The following is a 26,122-nucleotide window of genomic DNA, read 5'->3' as shown; positions in this document are numbered from 1 at the left end:
GGTAGGAGGAAATATACGAATCACTAATATTTTCCTTAGGGTCACCCTAACATCATGTGGCCAATGTATTTATATTATGGTGAGTCATAAAAATATTTCTATAAGCACCTTCATGCAAAGTTGTTAAGACTTTTAGTTGAGTGTGGTGGCACACACCTGTAATCCCAGCTACTGTGGAGGCTGAGGCAGAGGATTACAAGTTCAAGGCCATCCTGGGCAACTGCCTCAAGAAAAATAAAAGAAATAACAATGATAATTTAAAAAGGGCTGAAGCTATATCTTAGTGGTAGAGTACCCCTGGGTTAATCCCTAGTGCTGCAAAGATGTTAGACTTTTTAGTTCATGAAGCCTGACATATCATAAATAAGTTACAAACATTCTCTGGAGAGAGGTTTTCAGATAGTTTCAAGAATTTCAGATAGTTCTTCTGGTTTTTCTTTTGTATTGGGGAATTAACCCAGGGATAATTAACCACAGAGCCACATCCCCAGTTTGTATTTTATTTTTTTATTTTGAGATAGAGTCTTGCTAAGTGGCTTTGCCTTCTAGAATTTTTCTTGTGTTTTGTATCTGTTTTTTAGTTTGGGAGCTCAGTTCTAAGATTCTACCTTTCAAAGATTATTGATAAAATCATTTCCCATAGGTTTTTCAATGTCATTGTCTCATTTTTGTATAGCAGACACAGAAAGAGAACATTTGGACTCTGAAAACAAAAATATCTTACTTTTTTGAGATTAGATTTTATACAATTAATACAAGATCATTTTGCATATTATTCTCTCTCTTTTTTTATTTTGGTACTGGGGATTATTCAGGGACACTTAACTGAGCCACATCCCCAGGCCATTTTTGAATTTTGAGACAGGGTCTTGTTAAGTTGCGTAGGTCCTTGCTAAATTGTTGAGACTGGCCTTGAATTTACTATCTTCCTGTTTCAGCCTCCTGAGTTGCTGTGATTACAAGTGTGCACTATCATGCCTGGCTTTTGTATGATATTCTTTTTTTTTTTTTTTTTTTTTTTTTTTACAGAGGATTGAACCCAAGGGCACTTAACCACTGAATCATATCCCTAGCCTTTTTTGTATTTTATTTAGAGACAGGGTCTTACTAAATTTCTTAGAGCCTCTCTAAGTTGCTGAGGCTGGCTTTCAACTCTTGATCCTCCTGCCTCAGCCTCCAGAGCCTCTGGGATTACAGGCATGAGCCACTGCACCCGGCTTGTATGATATCCTTAAAGAAGAATTAAAGATCCTCTTTATTCCATTAATTCCTTGTCTCTTCAGTTAAGCCTACTTGTTTACATTTTGAAATATACATAGCAACCCATGAGACATATTTTGATTACTTTTACTATAGTTTAGGAACTGGTTATTGAAAGGGCTTGTTTCCTAACTCATACAAAGTAAAAAAAATTTTTTTATACTGGGGATTAAACTCAGAGGTACCTTACCACTGAACTACATCACCCCCAGTTTTTTTTTTTTTTTTTTTTTCCAAACAGGGTCTAGTTACATTTCTGAGGTTGGCTTCAAACTTGAGATCCTCCTGCCTTAGCCTCCTGAGTTGCTGGGATGGTAGGTGGGTGTCACCTACCCTGCTATACAGAGTGAAAAATTTTGGAGGTGGGTGGGGGTGCTGAGAATTGAACACAGGGTCACATTACCACTGAGCCACATCCTCGGTCCTTTTTAGTTTTTATTTTTTTTTTTTGAGACAGGGTCTACTGGTTTGCTTAGGGCCTTGATTTTGCTGAGGCTGACTTTGAACTTGTGATCTTCCTGCCTCAGCTTCCTGAGCCAGTGGGATTATTGGCATGTGCCACTGTTTCCAGCTTATTTGTACAAATTCTCATTTAGGGATTTTATGAAGTAGGGAGCTAAAGTGAAAATTTAGAGTGCATTTTTATTAGATGATGACATTTGGAATTTCATAGTTTGGTTCTTTTAAGAGATTGCATTTGATTTCTGAAGTGCAGCATTATTATTTTATTTTTATTTTTTGGTGCCAGGGATTGAACTCAGGGCTCTTTACCACTGAGCCACAATCCCAGCCCTTTTAAATTTTTATTTAGAGGCAGGTCTGATTGAGTTGCTTAGGTTCTTGATAAGTTGCTGAGGCTGGCTTTGAACTTGCGATCCTCCTACCTTAGCTTCTGAAGCCTCTGGGATTACAGGTGTGTGCCACCACACCCGACCTGAGGCACAACATTATTAATAAACACTAGAAATAAATTCCATGTGTGTATCTGATGAGATTAGCTCTTCACTAGGTCTCACATTTGCTGATAATATGTAAACCCAACTGGACATTTCTAACAGGAACAATCAAATTAGAGCGTGAACAACGGAATTCATGTGTTAGTTACTTTACCCATTCACTTTTTATTATTTACTTCTTTTATTTATTTATTTATTTGTGAGATGGATTATTATGTTGTTCAGGCAGTTCTCAAAGTTTTGGTTTCATTAATCCTCCTACGCCAACCTTGCACATAGCTGAGACCACAGGCCCACACGCATGCAGGCAACTCATTCACGTTGTGTATACTATACTTTTATACATTAAACTGTTATAAGTAATTATTTTTATTTCAAGGGTGAAATATTAAGTACCCATTTAAAAGTTTAATTTCTGTGTACACTCTGCTTAGATTCTTTCCTGAAATTTCGTGACACTTTCAAGGTTCACTGAAAGAAATAGACATTTCCACAGGTTCCTTAGGAACAGGGTTACTTTATGTGAGTAACAAATGCATGTGTTGGTTTGCAATACTTACTTTTGCTTAATTCTTTCTTTTCCTTTTGTACCTGTTACCTCAGAGTCTCTTTCCCCTTTTCCCGTGCTAACAACTGACTTCTTTGATTACACTCTCACTCCTTCTATGATCTAGAACTTTATATATTCTTTTCTTATCCCATTAACAGCTACATCCTTCACCCCTCCACACCTCTCTGTCCTCCATTAGAAACTGTAGACTTATTGCAAATCCATTTGTTATACTGAAGATAATAATTGAACTCCTTCTGTTTATTATGATAATATTGTTAACGTCCTCATAGGGGCTATTTGGTTTCGGGTTGCATACTGTCTGAACTGGGCGCTGCTAACATTGACCTCCCCTTAAAGAAAAGGTTTTGGAAACCTATAGGATCACTATAGCCTATATATAGGGGGGAAACTGCAATACCCCAGATCTGCACTGCTAGAGGAAAGATACATGAACAACATGAAAAAACAAGGGAAGAAAATGATCCAAACAAATCTAGATTCTATAGTAATAGAATCCAGTGACAGTATGATAGAAGAAATGTCAGAAAAGGACTTCAGATTATACACGCTTAAAATGATTTGTGAAGCAAAGGATGAGATAAGAGAGCAAATGCAGGCAATAGATGATAATACCAATAAGCAGAAGAAAGAGCAACTGCAGGAAGCAAAAGATCATTTCAACAAAGACAGACTCTCAAAAGCAAACAAACAAATGAACAAACAAACAAAAACAAATGGAAATCCTTGAAATGAAGGAAACAATAAAACAAATAAAAAACTCAATGGAAAGCATCACCAACAGACTAGACCACTTGGAAGACAGAACCTCAGACAATAAAGACAAAATATTTAACCTTGAAAATAAAGTTGACCAAACAGAGAAGATGGTAAGAAATCATGAACAGAACCTCCAAGAACTATGGGACATCATGAAAAGACCAAATTTAAGAATTATTGGGATTGAGGAAGGCACAGACATACAAACCAAAGGAATGAACAACCTATTCAATGAAATAATATCAGAAAATTGAAATGGAAAATCAAATATAAGAGGAATGAAAATGAAGAATGAAATAGAAAATCAAAATAAGAGGCTTACAGAACACCAAATGCACAAATCACAACAGACCACACCAGGCACATTATAATGAAAATGCCTAACATACAAAATAAGATAGGATTTTGAAGGCTGCAAGAGAAAAACATCAGATTACATATGGGGGAAACCAATAGAGTTATCAGCAGATTTCTCACCCTGAACTCTAAAAGTTAGAAGGGTCTGGAACAACATATTTTAAGTTCTGAAAGAACATGGTTGCCAACCAAGAATCCTATACCGCAGCAAAACTAACCTTCAGATTTGAAGATGAAAAAAAAACCTTCCATGATATACAGAAGTTAAAAGAATTTACAAATAGAAAGCCTGCACTACAGAATGTTCTCAACAAAATATTCCATGAGGAGGAAATGAAAAACAACAAAGTAGGTCAGCAAAGGGAGGAACTACCTTAGAGAAAAACCACTCAAAGGAGAAACCAAGCCAAAAAACCAAAATAAGGCCAAATGACTGGTAATACAAATCATATCTCAATAAAACCCTGAATGTTAATGGCCTAAACTCATCAATCAAAAGACATAGACTGGCAGAATGGATTAAAAGAAAGACCCAACAATATGCTGCCTGCAAGGGACTCATCTCATAGAAAAAGACATCCAGAGACTAAAGGTGATAGGATGAAAAAAACCTACCATGCACATGGACTCAGTAAAAAACAAGGGTTTCCATCCTTATTTCAGATAAAGTGGACTTCAAGCCGAAGTTAGTCAGAAGAGATAAGGACATTTCATACTGCTTAAGGGAACCATAAATCAGGAAGACATAACAATAGTAAATATTTATGCCCCAACAATGGTGCATCCCTGTACATCAAGCAAATCCTTCTCAATTCCAGGAATCACATAGACCACAACACATAATTCTGGGTGACTTTAACACACTGCTGTCACTACTGGACAGATCTTCCAAACAAAAACTAAACAAAGAGACTACAGAACTCAATAACACAATTAATTACCTAGACTAAACACACATATATAGAATATTCCATCCATCAACAAGCAATTCACTTTCTTCTCAGCAGCACATGGAACCTTCTCGAAAATAGACCATATGTTATGCCACAAAGCAGCCCTTAAGAAATGCAAAAAAATAGAGAGACTGCCTTGTGTTCTATCAGATCATAATGGACTGAGAGTAGATATCAATGACAAATAAAAAACAGAAATTACTCCAACACCTGGAGACAAATAATATGCTATTGAATGAAACATGGATAATGGAAAACATCAGGGAGGAGATAAAAAAATTCTTAGAGGTCAATGAGAATAACGATACAACTATCAAATCTCTGGGACAATATGAAAGCAGTACTAAGAGGAAAATTCATTGCATGGAGTGCATTCCAGAAAAGAATGAAAAGTCAACACTAAATGACCTAACATCACAGCTCAAAGTCCTAGGAAAAGAAGAACAAACAACACCAAAATAGTAGAAGACAGGAAATAATTAAAATCAGAGCTGAAATCAATGAAATTGAAAAAAGAAAAAACTCAAAAAATTGAGAAAAAAAAAGTTGGTTCTTTGAAAAGTAACAAATAGACAAACCCTTAGCCACACTAAGAGAGAAAACTCAAATTACTAAAATTTGTGATGAAAAAGGAAATATCAACAGACACCACCGAAATACATAACATAATGAGAAGCCCCTTTGAAAATCTATATTCCAACAAATAGAAAATTCTGAAGACAGACATTGACAAATTTCTAGAAACATATGCTCCTCCCAAACTGAACCAGGGTGACACAGACAATTTAAACAGATCAATATCAGCAATGAAATAAAAGAAGCCATCAAAATCATACCATCCAAGAAAGCCCAGGACCAGACGGATTCTCAGCCAAGTTCTACAAGACCTTCAAAGAAGAACTCATTCCAATACTTCTAAAAGTGTTCCAGGAAATAGAAAGGAGGGTACCCTACCGAACTCATTCTATGAAGCTAATATCACCCTCATACCCAAACCAGGAAAAGACACATTGAGGAAAGAAAACTTTAGACCAATATCTTTTTGAATACAGACACAAAGAACCTTAACAAAATTCTGGCAACTCTATCCAGAAACATATTAGAAGACAGTGCACCATGATCAAGTGGGGTTCACCCAGGAATGTAAGGATGGTTCAACATCCATAAATCAGTAAATGTAATCCATCATGTCAATAGACTTAAGGATAAGAATCATATGTTATTTCAACTGATGCGGAAAAAGCATTCAACAAAATACAACACCCCTTCATGCTCAAAACACGAGAAAAAATAGGGATAGTAGGAACATACCTGAACACTGTAAAGCCTATTTATGCTAAGCCCATGGCCAACATCATTCTTAATGGAGAAAACTGAAACCATTCCCTTTAAAAATGGGAACAAGACAGGGATGTCCTCTTTCACCACTTCTATTCAACATTGTCCTCAAAACTCTAGCCAGAGCAATTAGGCAGACTAAAGAAATTAAAGGGATACGAATAGGAAAAGAGGAACTTAATCGTCCCTATTTGCGGATGACATGATTCTATATTTAGAGGATCCAGACACCTCCTCCAGAAAACGTCTAGACCTCATCAATGATTTCAGCAAAGTATCAGGTTATAAATCAACATGCATAAATCTAAAGCATTTTTATTCAAGCGACAAAACAGCTGAAAGGGAAATGAGGAAAACAACTCCATTTGCAATAGCCTGAAAAAAAAAAATACTTGGGAATCATCTAACCAAACAGGTGAAAGATCTCTACAATGAAAACTACAAAACATGGAAGAAAGAAATTAAGGAAGACCTTAGAAGATGGAAAGATCTCCCATGTTCTTGGATAGGAAGAATTAATATTGTCAAAATGGCCATACTACCTAAAGTGCTATACAGATTCAATGCAATTCCAATTAAAATCCCAATGATGTACCTTACAGAAATAGAGCAAGCAATCATGAAATTCATCTGGAAGAATAAGAAACCCAGAATAGCTAAAGCAATCCTTAGCAGAAAGAGCGAAGCAGGGGGTATCGCAATACCAGATCTTCAACTCTACTACAAAGCAATAGTAACAAAAACGGCATGGTATTGGTACCAAAATAGACAGGTAGATCAATGGTACAGAATAGAGGACATGGACACAAACCCAAATAAATACAACTTTCGCATACTAGATAAAGGTGCCAAAAATATGCAATGGAGAAAAGATAGCCTCTTCAACAAATGGTGCTGGGAAAACTGGAAATCCATATGCAACAGAATGAAATTAAACCCCTATCTCTCACCCTGCACAAAACTCAACTCACAATGGATCAAGGACCTCAGAATCAGACCAGAGACCCTGCATCTTATAGAAGAAAAAATAGGTCCAAATCTTCAACATGTCGGCTTGGGATCAGACTTCCTTAACAGGACTCCCATAGCACAGGAAATAAAAGCAAGAATCAACTACTGGGATAGAGTCAAACTAAAAAGCTTTCTCTCAGCAAAGGAAACTATCAGTAATGTGAAGAGAGAGCCTACAGAGTGGGAGAATATCTTTGCCACTCATACTTCAGATAGAGCTCTAATTTCCAGAATCTATAAAGAACCCAAAAAAAACTCTCCTCCAAGAATACAAATAATCCAGTCAACAAATGGGCTAAGGATATGAACAGAAGCTTCACAGAAGAAGATCTACAAGCAATCAACAAACATATGAAAAATGTTCACCATCTTTAGTAATAAGAGAAACGCAAATCAAAACTCCACTAAGATTCCATCTCACCCCAATTAGAATAGCGATTATCAAGAATACAAGCAACAATAGGTGTTGGAGAGGATGTGGGGAAAAAGGTACACTCATACATTGCTGGTGCAAATTTAGTGCAGCCACTCTGGAAAGCAGTGTGGAGATTTCTTAGAAAACTTGAAATGGAACCACCATTAGACCCAGTGATCCCACTCCTCGGCCTATACCCAAAGGACTTAAAATCAGCATTCTACAGAGATACAGCCACATCAATGTTCATAGCTGCTCAATTCACAATAGCCAGAGTGTGGAACCAACCTAGATGTTCTTCAATTGATGAATGGATAAAGAAACTGTGGTATATATATACAATGGAATATTACTCCACCATAAAGAATGATAAAATTATGGCATTTGCAGGCAAATGGATGAAATTGGAGAATATCATGCTAAGTGAGATAAGCCAATCTCAAAAAGCCAAAGGATGAATGATCTCGCTGATAATCGGATGATGACACATAATGGGGGGTGGGAGGGGTTAGTGTTAGGGTTAGGGTTAGGTTTAGGGTTAGGGTTAGGGAAGGTGGCAAGAATGGAGGAAGGAAGGACTGTATAGAGGGAAAAGAGGGGTGGGAGGGGTGGGGGAAGGGAAAAAGTAACAGAATGAATCAAACAACATTACCCCATTTAAATTTATGATTACACAAATGGTATGCCTTTACTCCATGTACAAACAGAAACAACATGTAACCCATTTGTTTACATTAAAAAAAAATTATGGCATTTGCTGGTAAATGGATAAAGCTGGAAAATAGCATGCAAAGTGAAATAGACCAAGCCCAAAAAAACCAAAGGTCGAATGTTTTCTCTGATAAGTGCATAACAATATATAATGATGGGGGGTGATCGGGGAGGGGAAGAATGAAGGAACTTTGGATGGTGTAGAGGAAAAGGAGGTGGGAGGGGTTGGAGATGGAAAACAGTAGATTGAAACAGACAGTATTACCCTATATATATGTATGATTACATGAATGATATGTAGCTACATTGTGTACAACCATAGAAATGAAAAGTTGTATCCCATTTGTGTACAATGAACCAAAATGTGTCTGTAAAATAAAAAAAAATTTTAATAAATAAATATGGGGTAATACTTTTGGATGATGGAAGTATTCTACATTTTGGTTATGATATGGTTGCATAATGTCTCAGTCTATTGTGTTACTATAACAAAATACCATAAACTGAATGTCTTATAAAGAGCAAAAATCTTTTCTTACAGATTCAGATGCTGGAAAGTTCAAGACGAGGTTACCAGTAGATTTCATGTCTTGTAAAGACCTGGTTCTGAGTTCATTGAAAAGCCCCCATCTCTTCATATCATCACCTTGGGAGTTAAGAAATTGGCATATGAATTTTGGAGAAATAAAAGCATTTAGACCAGTCAGGCATGGTGGTGCACATCTGTCATCCCAACAACTTGGGAGGATGAGGTAGGAGGATTGCAAATTTGAAGCCAGCCTTAGCAATTTAGTGAAGCCCAAGCAACTTAGCAAGATGCTGTCTCAAACAAAAAAATGAAAGGTCTGGGGAGGTAAATCAGTGGTTAAGCACCCCTGGGTTCAATCCCCAGTACAACTTCCCCCCAAAAAATCAGATCATAGCACAAAGGTGCATACCTTAATCAAAATTCATAAAAACTGTTGGGCAGTGGCTTATGTCTGTAATTCCAGCAAGTCAGGAGCCTGAGGCAGGATGATTCCAATTCAAAGTCAGCATCAGCAATGTGGTTACAGGTCTGAGGCTAGTCTGGGCAATTTGGTGAGGCCCTAAGCAACTGAACAAGATCCTGTCTCAAAAAAAAGTGCTGGGGATGTAGCTCAGTGGTTAAGTGTCCCTGGGGAAAAATTATTAAAATGTAATAATAATGCAAACTCCCCAAATAGTTTGTACTTCATGTAAAGTTCATGTGTAGAAGTGGTATGATAGATTGAATCATCTCTCTCTGGTTGTTTTTAGCGCTCCAATTCTGTCTTTCTCTGATATGGACCTTTTTTTCTTTTTGGCAGTATCATTCTCTTAAATTAATAGACATTTTCATTTTTTTAAGGAAAACATTGGCTTACAGAAGATTCAGCAGATTGCATTGAGAATTCCTGTCTACTGGATTGCATACTGCATCCTGTCTACTGCACTGCATCCTGTCTACTAGTTTCCCCTTTTATTAATACTGCATTAGTGTGGTACATTTTGTTAGAATTGATGAGCCAATATTGATACATTATTAACAAAAGTGTGTAATTTATATTAGGGTTCATTCTTTGTGTTGGATAGTTTTATGGGTTTTGATAGATGCAAATGTCATATATTCACCATTATACTATCACATACTATAGTTTCACTGCCCTAATAAATGTCCTATGTTCCACATGTTCATCCTGCCCCTCTTTGCTTCCCTCTTGGCAAACTCTGGCAGGCAACCACTGATCTTTTTACTGTCTCTATAGGTTTGCCAACTATTGCTTTTTTCTCTCATATATTTGGGTAAGTATTATGCATACACAGTTTCAAGACAAGTTTCTTATGTCTGCCATCCAATCAGATTACCTCCTCTAACTTATGTAATTTACATTTCCTTGAGGTTCTCCTGGAGAATGGTAGAAGAGATTTGCTGTATAAGCTGCAGTCTAGATAGCATTTTTTTCTCAGTATCCATTCTCCTCTTCTTCATTTAAGTAATAAAACATCTCACCCTTTCAAGGTTTGCCTGAGCAAATGGCTACATTTTCTACCTTCTTTGTATCCCTGTGTAACCTGTGAGATATGAACAGAAAGTACAAGTGATAGGGACTGAACAGACTGAAAAATAAGACACTGACTGTAATTTTAAACTTGTGTCCCATTGTAGGATCATAGTATCTAGAGGATATTATGGATTATCATTTTACATAAATCCTATAAACTGGGCAAGCCTGTAATACCAGCAACTCTGGAGGCTGAGTGAGGGGATGGCAAGTTCAAGACCAGCATGGGCAATTTAGTGAGACTGCCTCAAAATAAAATACCCCTGGGTTCAATTCCCAAAACAAATAAAAATTCACTGTCTTGTACTTAAAAAGATCAAATGTATAATTTAAACTTGCACTTATCAATTTGTAGTTGCTAAAATGTTAGTTGAAGTTTATTTTTACTAGCAATATTTTTAAAAAATGAATTTAAAATGTTACATGCACAAATTATACTTTTTAATGGGATTTGAGAAACAAAAGTGATTTAATCATCAGTACAATCAAGATATAGAGCAGTTCCATAATCCCTTCAAATCTCTTAAGTCACTTTTAGTTAATTTCTTCCCATTCCTTACTCCTGGTTACCACTGATCAGTATTGTTCCTTTAAAAAATAAACTGGGCTGGGATTGTGGCTCAGTGATAGAGCACTCACCTACCATGTGTGAGGGACTGGGTTTCCATCCTCATCACTATGTAAAATAAATAAATAAATAAGAAAGAAATAAATAAGGTATTGTGCTCATCTACAACTAAAAAAAAAAGTTTAAAAAATCAAAACAAACAAACTTTAATTTTGAAGTGGTTATGGACTTACAGTCCTGGGTCATGACCTAGTTTACTTCAATGGTGATCTCTATATGACTGTTTATAGGAATCAAAACCATGCCCTGAAATTACCCCCCTCCCCTCACTGGGTACTGGAGGTTGAAGCCAGGAGGCTCTACCACTGAGCTGCAACCCCAAAACTTTTTTATTTTGAGACAAAGTCTAAGTTGCCCAAGCTGGCCTTGAACTAGCCATCCTCCTGTCTAAGCCTCCCCTGTAGCAGGGTTTATAGGCATGCCCCACCTCTCCGGCTCCATCCCCTGAAATTTTGAAGGTAGATTTTTTCATCAATTTACCTGTGTTTACTCCTTTCTTTTACAACAAATACAATTCTATTGTTTACAGGAGCAGATGCGTTTTCCCCTCAGATGTTTATTATTTCAGTTTCATCTCCCCATAACTCTTAGTCATTTTCTAGTCTTTTCCCTATTCTTATTTTCCTCCAACTTACACACACACACAATTTTTTTTTCCTAAGATTTGTGCCACAGTAATATTTTCGATATTCGAATTCCTAACTTCTCCCTCATTCTTTAAGTGTTCAAGTGGTGGACACGTCTGCGTTTTAAGTGTGGTTTCTAACCTCTTGGGGGTAAGGTAGTGACACTACATTCTTTCTGTTGCTCTATTCTTGCTCCTCATTGGTCACTCTTATATTTCCGATATTAGAAAATTTGTTGGAGGACAGTGTGCAGGGACCCTTGAAACCGCTGGTGCCCCTTCCGCCAAGTTTCTCCTTGCCCTCTGCTCCTACTCCGCAATGAGCCGCCTTTGTCCTCCGCGGAGGGCACAAATTTTGGCCAACCGGGCTGGGGAGGGATGGAAGGCAGACCGAGCACGGGGCGGGGCCTTGGTTCCCACAGGCGGGCAGCAGAGGGGTCTCACCCCACCACAAACCGCGTCCAAGCCCCAGCGGGCCCTGAGCGCGCCGCAGACGACGTCACAGGCCTGCGCGGAGCGCTCCCCCGGTGCGCGGCAAAGCCCACTGCGCATGCCCAGACTCCGTTGTTGGTGGTGGTAGCCGCTGAGGGAGGGGACGCGCCCTTCTGGCTGGTCTCCCTCGCGGCGTGCTGGTTTCGCTCCGCCACCGCCGGCCGCCCTCAAGGCCCCCGCGGGCTACCTCCTTCCTCCCGTGGGGCCGCAGGCGCGGCGATAGCCTCACGGGCGCTAGGTGCAGATCCCCGCCTCCCCTCCCCCAGCCCCGTCGCCCCGCCCCCGCCAGGCTGGGGCTGCGGGGTCAGGGGCCGAGCGGAGCGGGTGAGTATTCCCACAGCCAATGCCGCCGTCCTACTCCCGGCTCTGCTTCCCCGCCACCGTTTCTCACCCCACTCCTAGCACAGGGAGGAAGGGCGGGAGCGGGTGGGCGGGGAAGCAGCCCAGCCCGGAACAAAAGGCCTGGGAAGCGGGACTCGCGCCCCAGAACTAGGGGCCCGCGCGGCTGTAACCCTGGAGCCGCTGCTCAGGCTCCCGGGAAGCGCGCGCGACCCAGCGCCTCTCTGCCCCCGTACGCGCAGCCGGTGTCTTCAGCACTCCAGGGGCCCCACTCTGTGTGCTCACCCTTAACGCGGATAGTTTGCATTCTTTAAAAAATCTCACAAATAGCAAGCCTTTGTGTGTGTAGCATTGAAACAAAGGATATTAAATTACTGGCGAGTCCCACTTGAAGGGGTTTCAGATTAAGTGCTGGAGGAATAACCTGCTATTTGTAGCCAGCACCCTCCCTAGAACTTTTAAAATCACAAGGTGGGGGAAGGTGATGAGGAATACTTATCTGATTTGTAGAAACATTTTTAGTTGTGGTTTAAAATATATGTATATTTAAACATGGGAAATACAGCCAAAGGATGGCTACATGTCCTTTAAATATCAAAAGGGAACCTTGTCCATCAGGCCCACCCGAAGATGGTTCAGTTATATAAAAAAAAGAACCTAGAGGACCGTACTTTAACATAGTATTGGTTAGGGTTTAGGGGTTTAAAACATCTCCAATTACGTATTTTCAACTAATTGAGATACAAATTATTTCTGATTGGGAGAAAATAACTCCTGAAGGTTGTGGTTTTTTTAGGATAGCAATCTTAAGCTTTTTATTTGAGCCTTGGTCTTGCTATGTTCCCCTCTGGGTCTCCAATTCCTGGACTCAAGCGATCCTTAGTAACTGGTCCATCATTTTCTTCAGTTTACCATTTAGCATGCTCCTTCATTATCAGTTCAGCATATCTTTGCTAAAGGTGCATTTGGTTTGAGTCATGTTTATAACTTATAATTTGACAACAGCCTCCAATCTTTAGTGGCAAAAGTTTAAATTTATGCTTTTCAGGGTTGGAAAACATAGGCCCCATGCACTACTCAATTTATCATGGGGTTCTAGGTAGAAGAATCATTCCCTCCTTGCTTCCAAAAAAATCAAATTTGACAAGAGGAACATTACAAAATGAAAACCTTAACCAAAACTTGGAACTTGAGTAACTGAGAAATTTAAAGTCTTTAAAGTACACAGTTTTAAAATTGTTAATTTGTATTTCGTTAAGGAAACTAGTAGAATAGTTCTAAACTGGATTCATTTGGATATGGAAAATGTTACAAGATTATTTCCCTTCCCCTGCTTTCCAACTACCGTCTCCTTTTTTATTTAACCATAATATTAAACAGATCTTGCTGCATGATGGGGCAATTGAATTAGGCATACACACACACACATATTTGTGGTGGTGGGTATTGGGGATTTAACCCAGGGGTGCTCTATCACTGAGCTACACTCCCAGCCTGTGTATATTTTATTTTTAGGGTCTCACTAGCTGCCCAGGCTGTGCAGCTTGAGAGCTTCCTGCTCAGTCTCCTGGGTTGCTAGAATTGTAGGCATGCACCACCTCACTTGACTAGGCATAATGTTTTGTGAAATTTTATCATGATAGCAGTTCCTAATGCTTAGTAAGTTTCTGGGAAAGCATCCTCTTAGGAAAAAACAAGTAGAATGAAGCTTAATAAGTAGATTCCTTTAGACTAGGTTTGCTTTTATTATCTATATCTTTGAAACCTATGGATATGTTTAGGATCTTAGAGGTTGTATTTGAATCATAAATATATAAAAAAAAAAGATATATAAAAAAAATAGAGATTATCTGTTAAAAACAAATGTATTTAGGGGTCAAGCAGGCTGGGTATAAAACAATTGGAAAATAGGGGAATGGAAAATAAACTACCTGAAGGTATCTGGCTTACAGAGAGATTGCTAGAAACTAGGCAGCAGCAGAGGCTTCTCTAATGTTCCTGCCATCCTAGGCCTTGAAGCGTCTGAATGCATTAGTTTATAGGATCCAAGAAGAGTAATTACTAATAGGAGTTTAGCTTTGAAGTTAGGATTATTTTATATTACTGTCATGTAATATCTTTTCAAGAAAACCTTTTTAATATCCCTTCTGAGCTCAATAACCTACAGTGGTTTCTTATTGTCTGTCCACTGTTTTAAATGGAATCTCCATTTAAAGTTTTAAGGCCATTTATAAACTGCTTGCTCCCTGCCTCCCAGATTTTCCTGTAATCCTCAATCTTCTCTCTAGTTAGGCTCTTTACTTGCTTATTTAATGTCATTTCAAACTGTTCCTATGCTCACTGCCACCCCCACCCCTGTTTCTACCTTATTGCTTTCCTTTGATTGCCTCTTATAAATCAGGGATTAGTTGAACTCTTAACTCCTCTAGGGCATTGACTCTGGATACATACTACTCTTGGCCACCCTTAATAGCTATTATCTTGGGACTGGGAGTGTGGCTTACTTATAAAATTCTTCCCAGACATACAAAAGGCCCTGAGTTTGACCCCAGTACCACAAATAAGAAAGCTAAAATATTAGGCCAAGTGCAGTGGCACATGTCTGCAAAACCTGTGACTAAGGAGGCAGGAGGACTGAAAGTTTGAGGCTAGCCTCAGCAAATTAGTGAAACCCTGTCTCAAAAAATAAAAGCGGACTGCGGATGTGGCTCAGTGGTTGAGTGCCCCTGGATTCAATTTCTGGTAAACCCCCCCCCCCCCCCCCCCCCCCCCCCCCGCAAATAGAGCAAATCATGACAATTTACCTAAGTACTGTGAGGATTTGAATTATCACAGTTCTTGATACATAGTAAAAGCTTAATAGATACTTTTTAAAATTATTGTTTTAAGTCATACTAATTCTTTAATCGATGATTATCTAAATTTGTTACCAATTTTTACTGTCTTACTCTCTAATGTTCTTTTCAGTTTGAATCTTTTCTTAAAAATTTGATTACAATCTGTTGAATGCAAAAAGCATGTACTATTTTTTGCAGTACTGGAGTTTGAATCCAGGGGCTCTTTACCAGTAAGCTACATCCTTGGCTTGTTTTATTTTTTGAGACAGGGTCTCACTAAGTTGTGCATGCTAACCTTGAAGTTGAAATTCTCTTGCCTCAACCTCCCAAGCAGATTGGCTATATTTCTTTTTTAAAGTCTCTTAAAACTCTCAGGGTCTTCCTGTCTTACTACCATATATATGTATATATATTCATTGTTCCTATCTGACTGTGTGGCTTTCTATTAACCATTTAACCATTTTTTTCTGTTGCTTATAGTTTTAAATTTATATCCTATTTTGTATTTGATGTAGTTTATAAACATGTAATAGCTTGCAAAATAAACTGGGTGCCATGGTGCTTGCATGTAATCCCAGCTACTCTGGAGACTGAGGCAGGAGGATCACAAGTTCATGGTGAATCTTGGCAATTTAGGGAGACTTTGTCTCAAAATAAAACACTTTTTGAAAAGTGGTGCTGGAGATATACCTTAATGGTAGAGCACCCCAGGGTTCAATTCCCAGTACCATGGGGAGAAAAGAAAGATAACAGGATCATGAAAATATGAATCCTGAATAGAAAGGTGAGATTAGAATGAATTACTTTGAAATTTTTTTGTGAAAAGTTACAGGGTTTTTTTGGGTACAATTGTTAAAGGTAGGCCACAGACTGTTAGGAATTTCATGGTGGTGAAATTTAAAAAGGAAACACCACTTGCTTTATAAAAACCATTTCCTGTGTTAAAATCATCGTGAAGCCATTGCCTGAGGAGGCTCTAGTGCCACAGATTTCCTCTTATACAAACCTCAGTGAACTCTGTAAACTGTCATATTCTAACAAAATGAAACTTAAGATGAACCACCAACTAACCTCTAAGGGCTTTCCACTGGAATAATATAAATAAGGCTTCTGCTCCATTTTAGCCAGTCAGATATTTCCTTTGCCTTGGTCTGTATTCACTTCATAAAAACCTTTCCCTGTTTTTGATGGAACCCCAAGCTATTTGCATTATGGAGCTGCCTGATTCATGAATTGCTGTCTACGCAAATAAATTCTTTAAAAATTTAGTGTGCCTTAGTTTATCTTCATTTACTTGGAAGCAAATGTTTACTGAGTGAAATGCAGTTTGTGATTAAAAAAAATTTTTTTTGAAAGGATACTCTGAGAAGCCCTAGAGTTAAGTTCTCCAGACTTGGAACCATAACCAACTTTCCAGTGTTTCTCAAAGGAGGCTAAAAGTGTGTGTGTGTGTGTGTGTATGTGTGTGTGTGTTTTGGTTTGTTTGGACTGGGAATTGAACCCAGAGGCACTTTACCACTAAGCTGTATCCCCAGTTCATTTTTACTTTTTTAAAATTTTGAGACAGGGTCTGGCTAAGTTATTGAGTTTGTCACTAAGTTGCTGAGACTGACCTTGAATTTACAATCCTTCTGCCTCAGCCTCCCAAATTGCTTGGATTATAGGCTGTAGTGGCAGTTTTATGAACAGTTCTTCATTGTGTGGGATTGCCCTGCATTTTGTAGGATGCTTATTATACCAGCTCCCTGAACACTAAATGGCAATAGTAAACTGTGACCCCTCTTTCTCTCTTTCCTTCCCTCCCACCTTTCTATTTTTCTGTGGTTTTGGGGATTTAACCCAGAGGCACTCTACCACAAAGCTACATCCACAGCTCCCTAATCTCTTTCCTTGTTTTATATTTTAGATAATTCCTTTTCTTTTTTTTTTTCCAGTACTGGGAATTGAACCCATGGGTGCTCTAACCATTGAGTTATATCCCTGGTCCTTTTAATTTTAGTTAGAGACTGGATCTCCCTAAATTGCCCCAACTGGCCTTGAACTTTCTATCCTTATGCCTACCCTCTTGAGTAGCTGGGATTATACATGTGCCACGGGGCCAGGTTCTTTTTATAGATAATTCCTAAAATTTCCTAATACTGAATTTAATCCTATAACTGAAGCAAGTTTTCCCTCTTATACTTTATGGAAGTGCCCCTTTTTTCATATACAAGGGCTTCCTTTTGATCCCATGTTGATATTGATAGTTTTGGCTTACTCACCTTGATAAGGGACTTGTTTGGAGATGGGGTTGATTGGTTAGAATGAGCAAGTGCTTCTTCAACTCCCTCACTACACTTAGATTCTTCCTCTAGATGTTAGGTTGGAGAGCAAGAGGATGCCTTCAACCAAATTTATGAAGAATGGAATTTTTCCCTGTACTCAGAAGAAACTTGCCTTTCCAATTGATTATTTATTTGTTTGGTCCCAGGAATTGCACCCAGGGGCACTTGACCTCTGAGTCACATCCCCAGCCCTTTTTAAAATATTTTGCAGCAGGGTCTTATTAAGTTGCCCAGAGCTTTGCTAAATCACTGAGGCTGGTTTTGAACTTGCAGTCCTGCCTCAGCCTCTCATGTCACTGGGTTACTGGCGTGTGCTGCAGCATCTGGCCTCTTTTTTATTTTTTTTTAATTTTGAGACATGGACTCCCTACGTTACTGAGGGTCTCATGCGGTTACTAAGGCTGGCCTCAAACTTGTGATCCGTGGTTGTCCCGCCTCACTTCCCTAGTTGCTATGATTGTGGGCATGTATGTTGCTACTGTGCTCAGCCTTTCCCACTTGTTTTAACCTTTCCTCCTATGACTATAATGTGGGGACTATTCTGTCATTTGAATGTTTATAGTTTTGTTGGTTTTAAGGGGATGTTGGCAGTGAGATTATACTCTTTAAAAATTAATCCTGTTCCCATAGCTACCTATCACTTGCTTTATTAGGTACTCTACCATAGAGCTATGTCCCCAGCCCTTTTATTTATTTTTTTCTAAATTTTAAAAATTGGTGCATTATAATTATACATAATAGTGGGATTCATTGATACATATTCATAGATGCACATAATATAACAATATACTTTGACCAATATCATTCGCCCAGTATTTCCCTTTTCCCTTCCCTCCTCCCTCCCCCTGGTCCCTTTCTTCTTCTCAACTGATCTCCCTTCAGTTTTCATGAGAAATAAGTGAAATTACTTCTTACCTTCTTCCTAATGGGATGTCCTGCTATAGAAGTCAGAGCAAACATCAGCTACCAATAGAGATCCTTCACTTCTAGTCCAGGTACCATATTGCCTCATATTTAGCTTTGATTTGGGATGTGATGGAAAAGGAAAGAGGTAGAACTGATCCCTGCTATCAAGACTGAATGAACTGGGTGTGGTGGTGCATGCCTGTAATCTCTGATTTGGAGGCTGAGGCAGGAGGATTGAAAGTTTGAGGCCAGCCTCAGTAATTTAGTGAGGCCCTGTTTCAAAATAAAAAGGACTGGGGATGTAGTTCAGTGGTAAAGCCCCCCTGAGTTTTATCCTCAGAACCAAAAAACAGAAAAACAAAAACAAATACTGTAATGTCTCTCTTTGGAGGCTTCTCTGAGCTCTGGATTGCCCAGGGCTATGCCTTCTGTGCCTCACTCAGGCTGCCAAATACCTTAAAATCCAGGTCTTTCATTGACTCTCAAAATGATTCATTGATTTGGTCTTTTTTTGGATTGAACCCAGAAGCACTTTACTACCAAGCTAAATCCCAGGATTTTTCATTTTATTTTTTAGAGTTTTAAGACAGGGTCTCACTTAGTTGCTTAGGGCATTGCTAAATTGCTGAAGCTGGCCGTGAACTTGTGATTCTCCTGCCTCAGCCTCCAGAGTTGCTGGGATTATCAGTCAGAAGTGATCTTTAAGGTTTACATGTATACACAGAACATAGCATGTTCTGTGATATTCATAGTTTTGTAAATGATCTTATGTTCTGAGAAATTTAGTTATATTTCTTATAGTAATTTCGTCTCAGTTTTGATTCTGATTCACACTAATTTATAGATTTATCAAAATAAATGTCTTGGGCTGCGAATATGACTCAGTGGTAGAGTTCTTACTTAGCATGTGTGAGGCTCAGGGTTTAATGCCTAGTGCCACCAAAAAAAAAAAAAAAAAGAGAGAAAAGAGAAACGTCTTTGACCAAGTAGACAACAACAACAACACAAAGCCAAAAAATTAGCCACTGTGGTAGTTCATGCCTGTAATTTCCAACAAACTCTGGAGGCTAAGGCAGAAGGATTGCAAGTTCTAGATTAACCTCAGCAACCAAGTGAGAATCTGTCTTAAAATTAAAAGTATAATAAAGAACTCAGTGTAAAGTGGCCCTGGTTTTAATCCCCAGTGCTGCAAAAGCAAAACAAACAACCCCCCCCACATTAGATTAAAAATCACATGTAAATCAGGCATGGGAGCGCAGGCCTGTAATCCCAGTGACTCAGATGGCTGAGGCAGGAAGATCCCAATTTAAGACCAACCTCAGCAACTTAGCAAGGCCCTAAGCAACTTAGCAGGACCCTGTCTCAAAATAAAAGATAAAAAGGAGCTGGGTATGTTGGAGATGTGTCTCAGTGGTTAAGTGTCCCATGGGGTTTCAATCTCCAGTACCAAAAAAAAAAAAACAACAACAACAAAAAAAACAAACTACACAAAATATGGAGAGTGTGGAACAGAAAAAAGGTTTTTAATTGAAAGGATCATTTGGACAATAATTATACACAGTATTATTCACCAGGGCTTCTTTTCTGAAAAGACATTTTTGGATAGCAGCAGAATAAGTTTTGTCTTGTCTGAGGGTTAACCTACAGTTTGGAAAGACTACTCTCACTTGGTAGGGAAAAGTTATTTTTTTCTAATCTTTAGACTCTTCTGAAGTAGTTGAAAATATGTTTTGAAACAAAACAAAACAAAACAAAACAAAACACGCCCTCCAAAACCAAACCTTTTCATTTAGAGTAAGACTCAAGCAAAATAGATGTAATAACAATTCATACTTTATGACAGAAGGAGCTCTGAATCATTTCCAACTCTTACTTAAAATTTGAAATGAGAGGTTTATTGTCGAAGATGAGATCAGTATTGAAATTTGTCTTTTTATCAACAGTTCATGTGTTCTGCTGTTACCTCTACTCTGAATTTATGTCTCAGGTTTTTCATTTAGCAAATAATGATTATCATTGTTTAATAAACTGCAGTTGTAGTTATTACTATTTTTTTACCCAATTTTCAACTATCTATGATAGGAAGCTCTAAGATTATAATTTCTGCCTTAACTAGTCTGTGAGTTTGGTAGAGGATCAGAGAATAAAAACTTGAAAAGTATGCATGAAAATGTTGATTGAATTATATTTTCATCTTTAATGACTTGAGTATTCTTAAGCAAAGAATTATTCAATGGTATTTCATTATTGTACATTATGATGATTCAAGTTGAGATATATATCTTAAATATATATTATAGTTTCTGATTTTGTAATCAAGCTGTGTTTGTATTATTGTAACATCCTTCAGCAAAGCCTAGTCTGTAGATGATCTAAAAAGTCTTCAACCAAATATTAATTAGTATTTTGATATTCAGTCATCTTGCTTGTAGCACAGAGCTGTTAATTAGATAAACTGTGGCTATTGAGTGAAATTTTATTTCAACTAACATTTTCAATATTTCAGTAAATCTCAAGTAACTGGAGGGCTTAAGGAATGAAGTGTTTACTTGTTCTCTTTTGTTATTAAGAGCTTGCTTGGTGGTGCATTCCTGTAGTCCCAGTGACTTGGGAGGCTTTGGTAGGAAGATATAAAGTTTGCAACCAGCCTCAGAATTTACCAAGGTCCTAAGCAACTTAGTGAGATCCTGTCTCAAAACAAAAAAGTAAAAAGGGCTGGGGATGTGGTTTAGTGGTTCAGTGCCTCTGGGTTCAACCCCTGGTCAAAAAGCAACAAAAACCAAAAAGTCAAATTTTCTTTGATTTAGTATCTGTTTGTAGATCTCAGGATCATCATCATATAGTTGGAAAAACTATCTTTGTGACCTTCCATGTCAGTCTTCTATTTTTTTTTCCCCCAGTATTGGGGATTGAACCCAAGGGTGCTGAACTACATCCCCAGCCCTGTTTTGGTTTTTGGTGACATGGTCTCATTATGTTGCCCATGCTGGTTTTGAATTTGTGCTTCTGCTGCTTAAGCCTCCTGGGATTACAGGTATGCACCATCAAACCCAGCTTCCCATTTAGCTCTGCATCCTAGCTCTGAGGATGGAATGGTTCTTTTACCATCTATGTGATGCTGTTACAGAATCACTATTTTCTTTTCTTCTGAGTTGAAGACTCATCTCATAATGCCTGCTAGACTCCTTTGCTTGCACATCCCACAGACATTTCAAACTGTAATTCATTTCTGGCTAAGCAAATCCTACCTCTCCCAAACCTGTTCCTCTTCCAGGGATTTCTGATGAAGTCAGTACACCACCACCTACAGCAGGAAACTTGGAACCATTTTTCAATCTTTTGTCTTCCCTCTCCCTCACATACCAAGGCCTGTCAGCTGTAATGAGTATACTATCAAAATGTTACTGATGCCAGGCACAGTGGGACATATCTGTAATCCTAGCAATTTGGGAGTCTGAGGCAGGAGGATAGCAAATTTGAGACTGGCCTTAGTAACATGTATCAAAAAATAAGACTGGGGATATAGCTGAGTGGTAAGAGACCTCAGGGTGAAATCCCCCGTACCAAAAAGAAAAAAAAAGTTACCAAACCCAGGTTTAGAGGCTCATCTCACTGAGAAAACAATGTCAGAGAGGAGTGTTAGGAAGAAAGGATTTATTCAGTGACTAGAGAATGGAGAAGAAGGAGCTTTGCTCACAAATCAACTTTTCAACTTCATTGGATGGAGAGGCTACAGATACAGGATAGGAATAACGAGGGGGAGGGATGAGCTAATAAAGGGGAGAAATATTCATATCTTTTCTGGGAAGAGATGATGTTCCAGGAACTTGTGTGCCACATTTTGTCATTCCTTTTATGGTCTGGTGTTTCCAGTTATGGTGGCTGGTAGGTGCCTTTAGCCTTCAAGGAAGAGTTGTGGGCGGGGTGGGGGGGAGACTAGGTAAGTCTAGGTCAAGATAGCCCTATATTACTGTTTGGGACAAACATTTCTCAAATGATTAACATGTCTACATGCAGAGCTGAGTAGAATCTGACCCAAAGATTAAGGCAACAAAGGAGACAGACGCATTATGAAGACAGATATGCTAAGCCTTTTCATTCCTTTCCAGTCACCCATCAGGTATCTATAGGTCCAAATGAAGAGTCAGTGTTCTCAGTACTGACTTCAGGTCTCCCCAAAATAACCGAGTCAAGGGTTATCATCATAGCTCACATGGCAGAAGTGTGATCTACAGCAAAACCAGTGGGGGAGTAATAATGTGTTGCCCAACTGTGTGATCTCCCCAAATTAGTGATTTTTAAGTCAATTAAGAACAAGTGAAGCTGGGTGTGGTGATACATGCCCATAATCCCAGCAATTCCAGAGGCCAAGGCAGGAGAATCACAAGTTCTAGGCCAGTTTCAGTAACTGAGCAAGGGTCTAAACACTTAGTGAGACGATGATTCAAGATAAAAAATAAAAAGGGCTGGGGATGTGGACAGTGGTATAGTGCTTCTGGGTTCAATTCCCTAGTACAAAAAACAAACAAACAAAAAAACAAGTGAAGATAGAGGATATATTTAGTTTTTTTCTGGTACCAATGTCTTCTGAATTCCTCCCTCTTCTTCTGCTCTACCACTAATCTTAGACTCTATTTAGCATGACTATGTCTCTTGGATTTCCATAAAAGACTTTTACTGATTTCATTCATTCAGGCAAGACTGCAGAATCCACTGGAAGTCAGAATGCAAATCTAATTAGTGTATTCCCACTTTCAAAACCCCTTTGATCCCTCAGGCTAGGGGCCTGGTCTTTATTAGCACCAGTTCTCCCAATACACTCTCTCCACCTCTAGATTTCAAACGAGAGTTCCTCAGTTACCAAACTTACTCTTTATGCAACCTTTCACACATTCTGTTCCCATTGCCTCCCTCCTTTTGCTTGGTTAACTCCTTTTTTTTCTTTTAGCATTTCTTTTCTGTCACTTTTCCAACTTGTGTATGTATTGAATTCCAACATCTTTTAAACCAGAATTCTGTGTGTAACCTGGAGAATTCACTTACATCCAGGAATTTTGATGAATGCCTCAGTGGGAGTCCCTGCAGTTGTGTCTTCTGCACCACCCTCCTGCATTGGTGCTTTCTTCCCAGCCTGTCTTCCACTGCTCTCCCACCCTCCCAGACTATCCACTGTGATCTCAGAAGCACATATCCATCGTAAAGAAACTTACCTTAACTCAACCCGCTACACGCTTTACTATATTCTGTGACTTATGTTAAAAAGTGTTTCTAGGAAAACGAATTCTGTGGTCAAAAGAGTTGAGAAAACTTTAGCTAATGGTTCCTATACCATAATATGCCTTGTGTATCTCTAGCTTGAGGGGTGGTCCATACAATGTGGGTTGGTTTTCATATATAAATCTCAAATAATAGTAATATCTTCGTTAGGCTTCTACAAATTACATTTGTGTGTGTGTGTGTGTGTGTGTGTGTGTTTCATAGTGCTTGTGACTGAATCCAGGACCAGGTAAGTGCTCTACCACTGAGTTTCATCCCCAGCTTTAAAAAAAAGTGGGCTTTTTAAAAAAAACTCCAAAGCCCTTTAAGTGGAAGCTACTTTTTTCTCCATCTCACATGACTCTGGGTGTGGAGATTGCTGATAGTCCCCACTTTCCTGATACCAATTTTAGGTGACTGCTTCCTTTTACCTCATGTAAGAGATCCTCCTCTTTTGAGGCTCATGTAATTCGGTTCTATAAGTTATGGCAAGGTCAGTTTTTCTTCTTATCTGCTATCTCTGTTCAGTGGTAGTAGCCTTTAGTGTCCTCTTGAGAAGGATCCAAATGTCATGTTTCTTTAAACTTCCTGATCTCCCATGATGTTCATCTCTAAGCTACTATTGTACTGACTCCCATGGCCACACCTGAGACCAGCAGATTCTAATATTTATATAGTCTTCCCATTTTTCTATTTCTCACCTCTTACTACAGCTCTTAAATGTTCTTGCTGTCTTTTTCTTTGAACCCAGGTGTACTCTACCATTGAGCTACATCCCCAACTCTTTTTATTATTTATTTTTTGATTGCGAGATAGGGTCTCACTAAGTTGTCGAGGGCCTTGCTAAATTGCTGAGGCTTGCCTCAAATTTGAGATCCTCCTGAGTCACTGAGATTACAGGTCGGTGTATGCCACTCTGCTTGGGCCTTTTTGGTATCTCATATTCTTCAATTCCTCTATATTTTCTCAGTCCCTTCAACCTCTTTCCTACCTAACCTGGATTTTTGAGCTATTCTCACAAGCATTTCCTTTCCCCTCTTATACTCTTGTCCTTCTATTGAATCAACCCAGCAAAAAACCCAACTTTTTTTTTTTTTTAATGGTGCTGTGGATTAAACTAGAGCTTCCCACATAGTAGGCAAGTGCTTTAGAATACAGCTATACCCCTAGCCTCCAACTTTGCATTATTCATGTACCTTCTCTGCTTATTCCCATACTTGGAGATAGGGAGGCGGAACACTCTAAAGACAATCTTAGCAAGTCACAGAGTGTGGCACTATAAACATGATCTCTGGCCTTGTTAGGTCTTCACTTCTTTCTGCTCATCCTAATACTGACCTCTGGCTACATGCAGTGGGCACACCTATAAGCCTAGTGACTTGGGAGGCTGAGGCAACAGGATCACAGGTTTGAAGCCAGCCTCAGCAACTAAATGTTGTCCTTCCATTTTCCACACCAGCAATTTCAAATCTACACTGTTTTCTCAGATGCTCCCCTTTCACCACTGAACTCTTACTCTCTATAGCACATTATCTGCCCCTGCATCAAAATGTCTTGTGACTTCTTCCTTAATTTTCAGTCTTCTTTTAAGGATGTCTCAGAGTTTTATATTCATCCTCAAATACCTTTTCTCCATTTGCAAGGGGCAGTATGTCTACTGTATTGTTGAAGTCCATCCTTCTGTGAGTGATTATGTCCCTCTCTCATGATGGGAGCAGGGGTGCTTCATGCTCAGCATGCGTCAGTCATCAGTGTTACAGAAAGAGACTGGACATTGTGACAGTTAATCTAGTATGTTGTTGAATGGAGATTGGTTAAGAGAGTTTCTGTTGTAGCTGGGCATGGTGACTCGTGCCTATAATCTCAGCAACTCAGAAGACTGAGGTAGGAGGAGTATAAGTTCAAAGCCAGCCTCAATAACTTAGTGAAGCCCTAAGCAACATACCAAGGCCTGTCTCAAAAAGAAAAGTAAGCCGGGCGTGGTGTAATCCCAGAGGCCAGGGAGGCTGAGACAGGAAGACTGCGAGTTCATAGCTAGCCTCAGCAATGGCAAGGCACTAAGCAACTCAGTGAGACCCTGTCTCTAATACAAAATAGAGCTGGGGATGTGGATCAGTGGTCAAGGGCTCCTGAGTTCAATCCTCAATACCAAGAGAGAAAGAGAGAGAGAGAGAGAGGGAGAGACAGAGACAGAGAGAGACAGACAGAGACAGACAGACACACAGACACAGAGAAAGTTTCTACTATAATTGTTTTTTGTTAGTTATCTCCCTTTGTTAGAGTATGAGCTCTTCAAAGGCAAGGAATATATATTTTTTCAT

The 26,122-nt window shown here is 39.0% G+C and overlaps 1 protein-coding gene across 2 annotated transcripts in view; it reads left to right on the top strand.

Moving 5' to 3' along the window:
- ATG10 (autophagy related 10) overlaps positions 1-26,122 on the top strand; it is a 291,694-nt gene that overhangs the window by 20,320 nt on the left and 245,252 nt on the right. Inside the window, exon 1 of one of the 2 annotated variants that reach the window (XM_079145562.1) lies at positions 18,532-18,634. The exons of the other annotated variant lie outside the window; for it this stretch is intronic. The gene's annotated coding sequence lies outside the window, so the exon portion shown is untranslated. Of the gene's footprint in view, positions 1-18,531; positions 18,635-26,122 lie in introns of those variants that run through there. 2 annotated transcript variants of the gene reach the window in all.

The sequence above is a fragment of the Sciurus vulgaris genome (assembly GCF_902686455.1).
Source record: "Sciurus vulgaris genome assembly, chromosome: 6".
NCBI classification, from domain to species: Eukaryota; Metazoa; Chordata; class Mammalia; order Rodentia; family Sciuridae; genus Sciurus; species Sciurus vulgaris.
The sequence above is the reverse complement of the archived record's forward strand: the minus strand, read 5'-3'. Positions and strand labels throughout refer to the sequence as shown.